We start from the raw sequence: 9,450 nt of genomic DNA on the forward strand, positions 1-9,450 counted from the left end.
ACCATCTCAGTCAGTGGCGGGACTTTCCACTGCCCCCTAGGCCAGACAAAGATGCACACTCCGGGACTTATTTTTATACAGTTACAGGACAGATTACTCATCCCTCCTGAGGTATTGAGGTACAGCCTCTTAGCTCATTAGGGTGCTGTCTCCTCCTTTGATCCTGTTGTTTCAAACAGATAGAGCTATCCATCATGCTGTCCTTTTGACCCTGTCTTTAAGATGCACCTGCCTGTTCCTTGTTATCTCTGTGGAGTATCCTGATGTCATCTTGGCACAAGTTCCTCTTTTTAGCAGTTATGTGTGGATGCACCTGCTTCTAACAACCCTCTTCTCGCCAACTTCTGTGAGCGGGGCCTGCCTCTGTCTCACAGGCCAGCTTTTGCTTAGCAATGCCTAGAAGTACTTTGGTTCAGGCTTCAGGCCTCAGACTGGGCCTCTGACACAAAACTTTGTTTCAGGGCCTCCTCTTACTACATACTCCACTGGCTAACCACAAGTCACATAAGCAATTCCCTAAGACACTCCAGTTTCCTGGTATAACCACCAGTGCCACTCATTATGGGGACAAATGGTTATGAAAACCAATACCCCAGTAAAAGAAAAAAGGTTCTCTCGATCCCAAAGAACCAAGCCCCACACCTATGTCAATTTACAGATCAGATCTTACCCACAAATCACGCTGTTGCCAAGCCTTTAGAGTCTAAAATCTAAAGGTTTATTCATAAAAGGAAAAAGATAGAGCTGAGAGCTCAAATTGGTTAAATGGAATCAGTTACATCCAGCAATGGCAAAGTTCTTAGTTCAGGCTGGTAGCAGTGATGGAATAAACTGCAGGTTTAAATCAAGTCTCTGGAGTACATCCCCCGCTGGGATGGGTCTTTCAGCCCTTGGTTCAAAGCTTCAGTGTAGCAAAGTTCCTCCAGAGGTATGAATCAGGACTGAAGACAAGATGGAGATGAGGCATCAGCCTTTTATAGTCTTTTCCAGGTGTACGAACCTCTTTGTTCTTACTGTGGAAAATTACAGCAAAATGGAGTTTGGAGTCACACGGGCATGTCCCTGCATACTTTGCTGAGTCACAAGGTGTATCTGCCTTCTCTCAATGGGTCAATTGTGTCGCTGATGGTCCTTAATGGGTCATCAAGCAGGCTAGGCAGAGCTAACACCAACTTGTTTGGGGTGTCACCCAGAAGCATAGCATAAGTTTGAAATACAGACAGTATAGAGCCAGTATTCATAACTTCAACTATAAAAATGATACATACATATAGACAGGATAATCATAACCAGCAAACCATAACCTTTCCATAGACCCCTTACACTACAACCTTTATACAATATTTGCTGCAAATATATAACTGTTGTCACAACAGTGATCTACACAGTTACAGATTATGTCAATAACGTCACACCGGGAAACTAGACAAAGGCTGGAGGATGACCTGAGTGTGTGTCTGGGGTAGACTGCTGGAAGAAGTTTCAGGTTGGAGCTGTCTGGGGAAATGGAGAGAGGCCCAAGATGGACCTGACTGATGGGGTCCTGTTGCCTGTACCTACAAGCTCTGTATTAGACTGTGTTCCTGTCATCGAATAAACCTTCTGTTTTACTGGCTGACTGAGAGTCAAGGTGAATCGCAGGAAGTGGCGGGTGCAGGGGCCTGACTCCCAAACACTCCGTGACAACCAGTCATCCCCATAAGGAGTGATGCTGGGGGCGATAATGGGAAACTGGCTCTGGCTGCCCCGCTCTAAGCAATTTGTCCTGAATTGATACTCTCCGTTGTGTCCTGCCAGAGGCAACATTGTTACACCTGGATCCTGCAGTCTCAGAGACACCCAGGCTCCCCACAGCTCTTCCTCCACAGGGGGTGAGGTGCCTCCTGTCACACCTGCTCCCTTGGCTGAGGGGTGATCAGTGAATGTGTCTCACCAGAGAGAAATCTCACACACAAGGGGCAAATGCTAAGACAGGCACCTGTACGGCTTCTCTTGTTACAGAAAGTGCCTCACCAAATGAAACAGGAAGTAACAGAGGTTCAAACCCGCAGCCCTAAATACCAGGACCCTTGTGCCCTTCATGACCATTCTGCAGAGCACAAAGTTATAACCCAGCATGACAATGTCTGTTTCCATGGGGGAAACTTCGCTCATTTCCAATGTAGGAATGGCCTTGTGGATCAGACCTATGGTCCATCTAGCCCAGTGTCCTCTCTCCGACAGTGACAGCCGCAGCTGCTGCAGAAGAAGGTGTAAGAAACCCAGCAGTAGACTGATGGGATGTGTGTGATTTGACCGCAATGATACTGTCACCCTAAAGCCTGACACTGAGAGATTGGCTTGTGCCCTGATCCACATGGGCGTATAGATTTTCAAAATATTTATTTAGTTGTAAAACTGTAACTGAATTGTTCCTGAATAGTCTCACTATGTCCAAATTCGTTCTGATTCTTCCTTAACTCATGGCCTCAACTACTTATCTGCCAGTCAGTATTGTAGAGTTTGAATTTGCCACATTTTAGTGTAAATGAATGCACTCTTGATCTTGTGTTATAAGACTGGGGAACACATTCTCAATGTACTCTGTACCAGTCAGTATTTTGCAGACTTTTCTCATGTCTCATTAATGATCTGGAGAATGGCATGGACTGCACTCTCAGCAAGTTTGCAGATAACACTAAACTTGGAGGAGTGGTAGATACGCTGGAGGGTAGGGACAGGATACAGAGGGACCTAGACAAATTAGAGGATTGGGCCAAAAGAAACCTGATGAGGTTCAACAAGGACAAGTGCAGAGTCCTGCACTTAGGACGGAAGAATCCCATTCACTGTTACAGACTAGGGACTGAATGACTAGGAAGCTGTTCTTCAGAAAAGGACCTAGGGGTTACAGTGGACGAGAAGCTGGATATGAGTCAACAGTATGGCCTTGTTGCCAAGAAGGCTAATGGCATTTTGGGATGTATAAGTAGGGGCATTACCAGCAGATCGAGGGATGTGATCATTTCCTCTATTCAACATTGGTGAGGCCTCATCTGGAGTACTGTGTCCAGTTTTGGGCCGCACACTACAAGAAGGATGTGGAAAAATTGGAAAGAGTCCAGCGGAGGGCAACAAAAATGATTAGGGGGCTGGAGCACATGACTTAGGAGGAGAGGTTGAGGGAACTGGGATTGTTTAGTCTGCACAGGAGAAGAATGAGGGGGGATTTGATAGCTACTTTCAACTACCTGAAGGGGGGTTCCAAAGAGTATGGATCTAGACAGTTCTCAGTGGTACCCAATGACAGAACAAGGAGTAATGGTCTCAAGTTGCAGTGGGGGAGGTTTAGATTGGATATTAGGAAAAACTTTCTCACTCAGAGAGTGCTGAAACACTGGAATGGGTTACCTAGGGAGGTGGTGGAATCTCCTTCCTTAGAGGTTTTTAAGGTCAGGCTTGACAAAGCCCTGGCTGGGATGATTTAGTTGGGAATTGGTCCTGCTTTGAGCGGGGGGTTGGACTAGATTGCCTCCTGAGGTCCCTTCCAACCCTGATATACTATGATTCTATGACTCTATGTCCCCTTTAATTCATCTCCTTTCTAAGGTAACATTCACAGTGTTTTCAAACTCTCTCTGTGTGATAATTTTCAAGGGTCCTTCTGCATTCTTGTTGCCCTTGCCTCAATCCCTATAGCTCTGCAATATCCTGTGTGAGAAGGGCGCCCAGTACTACACAGAGGAGTCTAGAGGATCATGAAATATTGACTTGACTGACCACATGACATATTTTCTGCACAATTCCCCATCCCACTCCTCCTGGAACCCAGTGTTATGCTTAGTTTCTGTCCGTGCTTGCACTGTGGTTCGGGTTTCTTGGAGCAGTGTACCATAGGGCACAGATCCCTGCCCTGGGCTCATATGTTTAAATTAGAACCTTTTTAGGTGTTTGAGGAATTCAAGCTTTTCCCTCCAATGGGCAAACACATTGCAGTTAATGACATCAAAGTTCATCTGCCAGCATGGTGTCCATTCACCAGATTTGGTTAGCTCCCTCTAAGGGCTTTTCTGGAGCTGACTATGGACAAAATAATGTGCTACCGTCTGTAAATCTTGCCACCTCACTGGTTAACCCCCCTTTCTTGATTGTTAATAACTATAAAATAGTTACCAGTCTATTTGTTATAAACTGTCACCCAGATGTTCTTCTTTTACGCAGTTTCTACTTTACACTCGTCCGTGCTAGTGACAATGGCCTTCGATCGCTATGTTGCCATTTGTAACCCTCTGAGATATGCCACCATCCTCACCAATGCACGAATAGCTATGCTAGGGCTACTGGGTATGATAAGAGCTGTTCTCTTCATTCTGCCTATGCCCCTGCTCCTAAGCATACAGCCATTCTGTGCCAACCGCATTATCCCCCATACGTACTGTGACCACATAGCGGTGGCAAAGATGTCATGTGGGGACATCACAACCAGCAGAGCATACGGCTTGGTGATGGCATTTGTAATTATTGGGTTTGACCTGATGCTCATTGGCTTGTCCTATGGTCTGATCATCAAGGCCGTCCTCAGAATCTCCTCCAAAGAAGCCCACCAGAAAGCCCTCAACACCTGCACAGCCCATATCTGTGCTCTACTAATGGTTTATCCTGTTGGACTCTTCTCCTCTCTGACACACAGATTTGGTCAGGGCATTGCACCGCACGTTCACATCATCTTGTCGAACCTCAGTTACCTCATTCCCCCCATGCTCAACCCTATCATTTATGGGATCAAAACCAAAGAACTTTGTGACAAAGTTCTCAAATACATCTGCAGAATGTGCTCACCTAGTGCTGTTGTCTTTAAACCTGAGTGACAAGATAGAGTTTTGGAACTGCACTAGGTTAGCCTGGATTTGTTACCCCAGAATGTGATCAATCTAATTGCAACCATTTGATGTTCATTGGCCACAATGAATTAATAATATAGAACACCACATAGTTAAGAGTTGATTAGAAACTGGGCTTTTAGATGCAAGATCAAAATCTAGCAGGGAGTTTCTGCTAATTACACTAGGAGGAGTGGACAGACAAGTAAATAAGTGAGAATGAGAGAAGATAAATGGATGTGATGATGCAGTAGGGGTTACTATGACCTCTGTGTTTTGTAGTAGTTATAAAAAATTAACTAACTTATTGCACTTTGGAGCAGTCTTCTGAAGCCATTTTGAGAGACCTTTCTCCTGACACCCTTTCTCCCCAGTGGGTGACCAACTGGCCACTGCAAACCTGCTGTTTATTCCTCAATTCTGTTCCAGATGTTAGGTAAATATCTGGGATGTTCTAGACCTATTGCTTATGTCTCTGTGAGCTACAATCTAATAAACTGCAGTGTTAGACAAGAGCATGCTGACTTGCATTTAATCCTTGATCGGACAGAATGGCTGTGTTCCCATTGATTTATTCCTGCCTGGAGTAAAATAGTTACGTTGCCCCTGCTGGAAGTTCTGAAACCCTGGGTTACAGACTACTGTGTTAAACCACGGCATCACCTTGGAGTCAAATAACTTACCGCTTTATGCAGTTGATTTTGGAGTTGCTTTCAGCTGGAAGTTTTAAAACACACACTAGCCATTCCTGTTGTGAAAGACATCAAAAGTAGGTGTTGAGATTTCATCTTGGAATTTGTAAAACACATGGAACAGAGTTTGCCATGAAATGTCCAGGTGATTAAATTGCTTGCAGTTCTAAATCCTTCATGACCTATATTCGCTGATATCTCATTTTTGCCATTGCTTTGTGGAGACCTAGGACAGCTGGAGCATCAGTGGAGTGTTTTGACTAGGGTGACCAGACGTCCCGATTTTATCGGGACTGTCCCGATATTTGCTTGTTTGTCCCGTGTTCCGAATGATGTTCAGTCGGGACACTGGACAAAGAAGCAATTTTGCCCTCCACTCCCGTGCACAGGCAGAGCCCGGAGGGTCTCATGCCCCCTGCCCTGACTCTGCCCCCTCCTTCCCCCATTGGATCCCTCCTCAAATCCTCACCCTGGCCCCGCCCCCAGCCCCACCCCCCACTGCCTGATGATGCTTCACTTCTGGCCATGTGGAGGCAGCGGCAGCCCCGTTCGATCCCCTGCGGGACCTGAGAGGGATGGGGGGACTGGGGCCTGCTGCCCCCACTCCGGGGTCGCCTGCGGGATTGCACCAGCTGGGCACCTTCCCCTATGGGGGGAGGTGGAGACGAAGCGAGCTGGTGTGGGGGGGGTCATGCTACGGTGGCTTTTTTTTTTCCTCTGCCACCCCCCCTCACATCCCGATATTTCAGTTTTGTCATCTGGTCACCCTAGTTTTGACTATCTTAGGGTTAGGGTTAGGGTTAGGGTTTTAGCTAAACCCTTAAATTTTATTATGATCACAAATGAGAGACAACAAAGAAAAGTAAGATAACCTGGGGCAAAAGGGCTGATAAAACCGGGGCGGGGGACAAGGACAGCTTGCTTACAATTGCATTGCAATATGAGAGCATCACAGAATAACAGAATTGGAAGGAAACTTGAGAGGTCGTCTAGTCCAGTCCCCTGCACTCATGGCAGGACTAAGTATTATCTAGACCAGCCCTGACAGGTGTTTGTCTAACCTGCTCTTACAAATCTCCAATGATGGAGATTCCACCACCTCGCTGGACAATTTATTCCAGTGCTTAAACACTCCGGCAGTTAGGAAGATTTTCCTGATGTCCCACCTAAAACTCCCTTGTTGCAGTTTAAACCCATTGCTTTTTGTCCTATCCTTAGAGGTTAAGAAAAACAGTTTTTATTCCTCCTCCTTGTAACAACATTTTACATACATGCTATCATGTTCCCTCTCAGTCTTCTCTTTTCCAGATTAAACAAACCCAATTTTTTCAGCCTTCCCTCAGAGGTCATGTTTTCTAAATCTTTAATCATTTTTGTTGCTCTTCTCTGGACTTTCTCCAATTTGTCCACATCCTTTCTGAAACTTGGCACCCAGAACTGGGCACAATACTCCAGTTGCGGCCTAATCAGAGCAGAGTAGAGCGGAAGAATTACTTCACATATCTTGCTTACAACATTCCTGCTAATATAACCCAGAAGGATGTTCAGTTTTTCTGCAACAGCAAACAAGATTTTACAAACCATGAGCATTTGTTTAGGTCCTTAAAACCATACATAACTACACAAAATTATTTACACACACAAAAATTAATTCTCTTTTGCCTGTCATAAACCATGAATTCTCCTCCCACAACTGTTACTTTTTAACAGATCCACAGTTTCCCCATTAACTTCCCTCCATACTCTGTAGTCTTAATTCCTGCTAAATTCACTTAGTTACCAAATATGACCCCTACACAACAGCTGCCTTACCCCTGTGCAGGTTTTACCTTGGGATTGTTTAAAAGGCAGTAAAACATTTATCTCCATGGTTACCCATGGATCTTTTACTCCAAAATAATGTCAGTGGAATCCAGCAGATGTTTATCTTGTTTTGTCCAAAAATATTTTACAGAAGTATTCAAAGCACCCTTCATTAAATGTCAGAAAACAAGAATGAGTGGGTGGTGGGGGGAGATTGTAGGGAAAAAAACAGTAGATTGAGAAGAAGAGAATATAGTTATATACTGGTGCTCAGCTGTTTCACCCACACTACTGACTCTCAGGCCACCTCCCAAAGGACCTTTACTTTCTTAACCAACTTAACCAACGCCTGAACTACCACCCCCTTCTCTTTTTTTCAGAACTGCCACTTAGCCAATCAGTCCCCAGCCTATAGCAGTGCATGGGATTCTTCCATCCTAAGTGCAGTGTGCCCTTGTTGCCAAGAAGACTAATGGTATAACAGGCTGCATTGGTCGGAGCATTGTCAGCAGATTGAGGGAAGTGATGATTCCCCTCTATTCAGCACCGGTGAGGCCACATCTGGAGTATTGCGTACAGTTTTGGGTTTAGGAGGGAGTCCATGACCACTGCCAACTGTCGCCTCTTCTTGGGAGAGGTGGTCATGGAACCCCCATCCCTAGAACAATGCATCCCATGCCTTCCAATCGATGGGGTCTCCTTCTGATCCCTTCCCACAGACGGCTCGTCCAAATTGTCATCAGTGTTTGTTGAGAGTGCTGACAGATGTTGTTGTGCTGTGTGCATACCCCTCTGTGTATGCTGTCACAGTTGCTGCAGGTAACTGACACAACACTCCTCAGTCGAAGAAATTGACACAACCACAGATTAGCTGAGCAACGAAGGCACCAGAGCCCCGATTTATTGTAGTGAAGCGCAATGAGAAGTGCCCTACATCTTAGAGGACCCTTCAAATATGAGCCCTCTGATACAACAGAACAGCTGGAACACTGGATGGACCCGCCAGCATCCCCTGGGCCAATGTGCCACCCTATAATGTCACCTAAGCCTACCCATCCCCAATATGTGGGGTGGTATAACCAAAACATCTTTGTTAATCATGTCATGATACCTCAGAGGTCCGAAGATTTTAGTTCTCTCTCTGGTGTAAGGATGTCTTAGTAATTCATGTACTAGGGGCTCCTAGTGCTAGGTACAGGAGCCAATGATTCTAACCTAGATGTGTTTACTTTGCAGCCTCAGCTCTTTTCCTGCCAGAGGCTGTACTTCTCCTCACACTCGGTCTGACTCAGAGGCTGGCTGAGCTATGCTACACCTGTGAGCAGTGCTTGCTTCTAGCTGCAACTCTTGCTCAGGCTGAAGGCCTCATACTGGGCCTCTAGTGCAAGGTCTTGTTTCAGACCCTCTTTCTACTCTACTAACCATTCTCTGCAATAATACCTGTGCAAAGAGCCTGAAAACGATTTCTGACCTCTATGTGCATTGGGAGTACATGGGTTCTCCTCTTTCTTCTTCTCGAGGTCACATGCTGCCATTTTTTTCCCCCTTCTGAGTTGCCCTCTCTGATTCTTCAGCATTTTTTGCCTGCAGAATGAAATGAAGAAAGTCTTCATTTTCTCTGATGCAAAGCAGGGTTGATACGTGGGTCTCTAGTCCTTTAAGCTTTTCTTCTAATATGGAGACCACCTTGCAGTTCATACACACAAAGTCGCTTCTGTCCTCCAAGAGAAAGACAAACATGGAACAACCTGTGCAGGTCACAACAGCTGCTTGCTCACTATTCATATTGTCTTCTTCTAAAAGCCTCTTCAGATATTGTATTCACTGTTCACACAAACCTGAAAGGTAAAAAAAACCTCTGTGGGAACTCCCCCCAGGCAAATTCCTTGTGTTTGCCTATCCTCTGATTGACACTTCAGATAGCCTTTGGGTAATGGCTGCTTTAGCATAGCAGGGCACGCAAGGTCATGTGTCCAGACCACATGACATGGAACTCCATATGGGTACCTGTATTTTTCCACAAACTAGATGGGGATTTTTTTTTGATTTTTTTTTGGAACAAAGGGTTTCCTCCATATGTTAAAGCTATATAAGAT

Source organism: Mauremys mutica, chromosome 1 (assembly GCF_020497125.1).
Source record: "Mauremys mutica isolate MM-2020 ecotype Southern chromosome 1, ASM2049712v1, whole genome shotgun sequence".
NCBI classification, from domain to species: Eukaryota; Metazoa; Chordata; order Testudines; family Geoemydidae; genus Mauremys; species Mauremys mutica.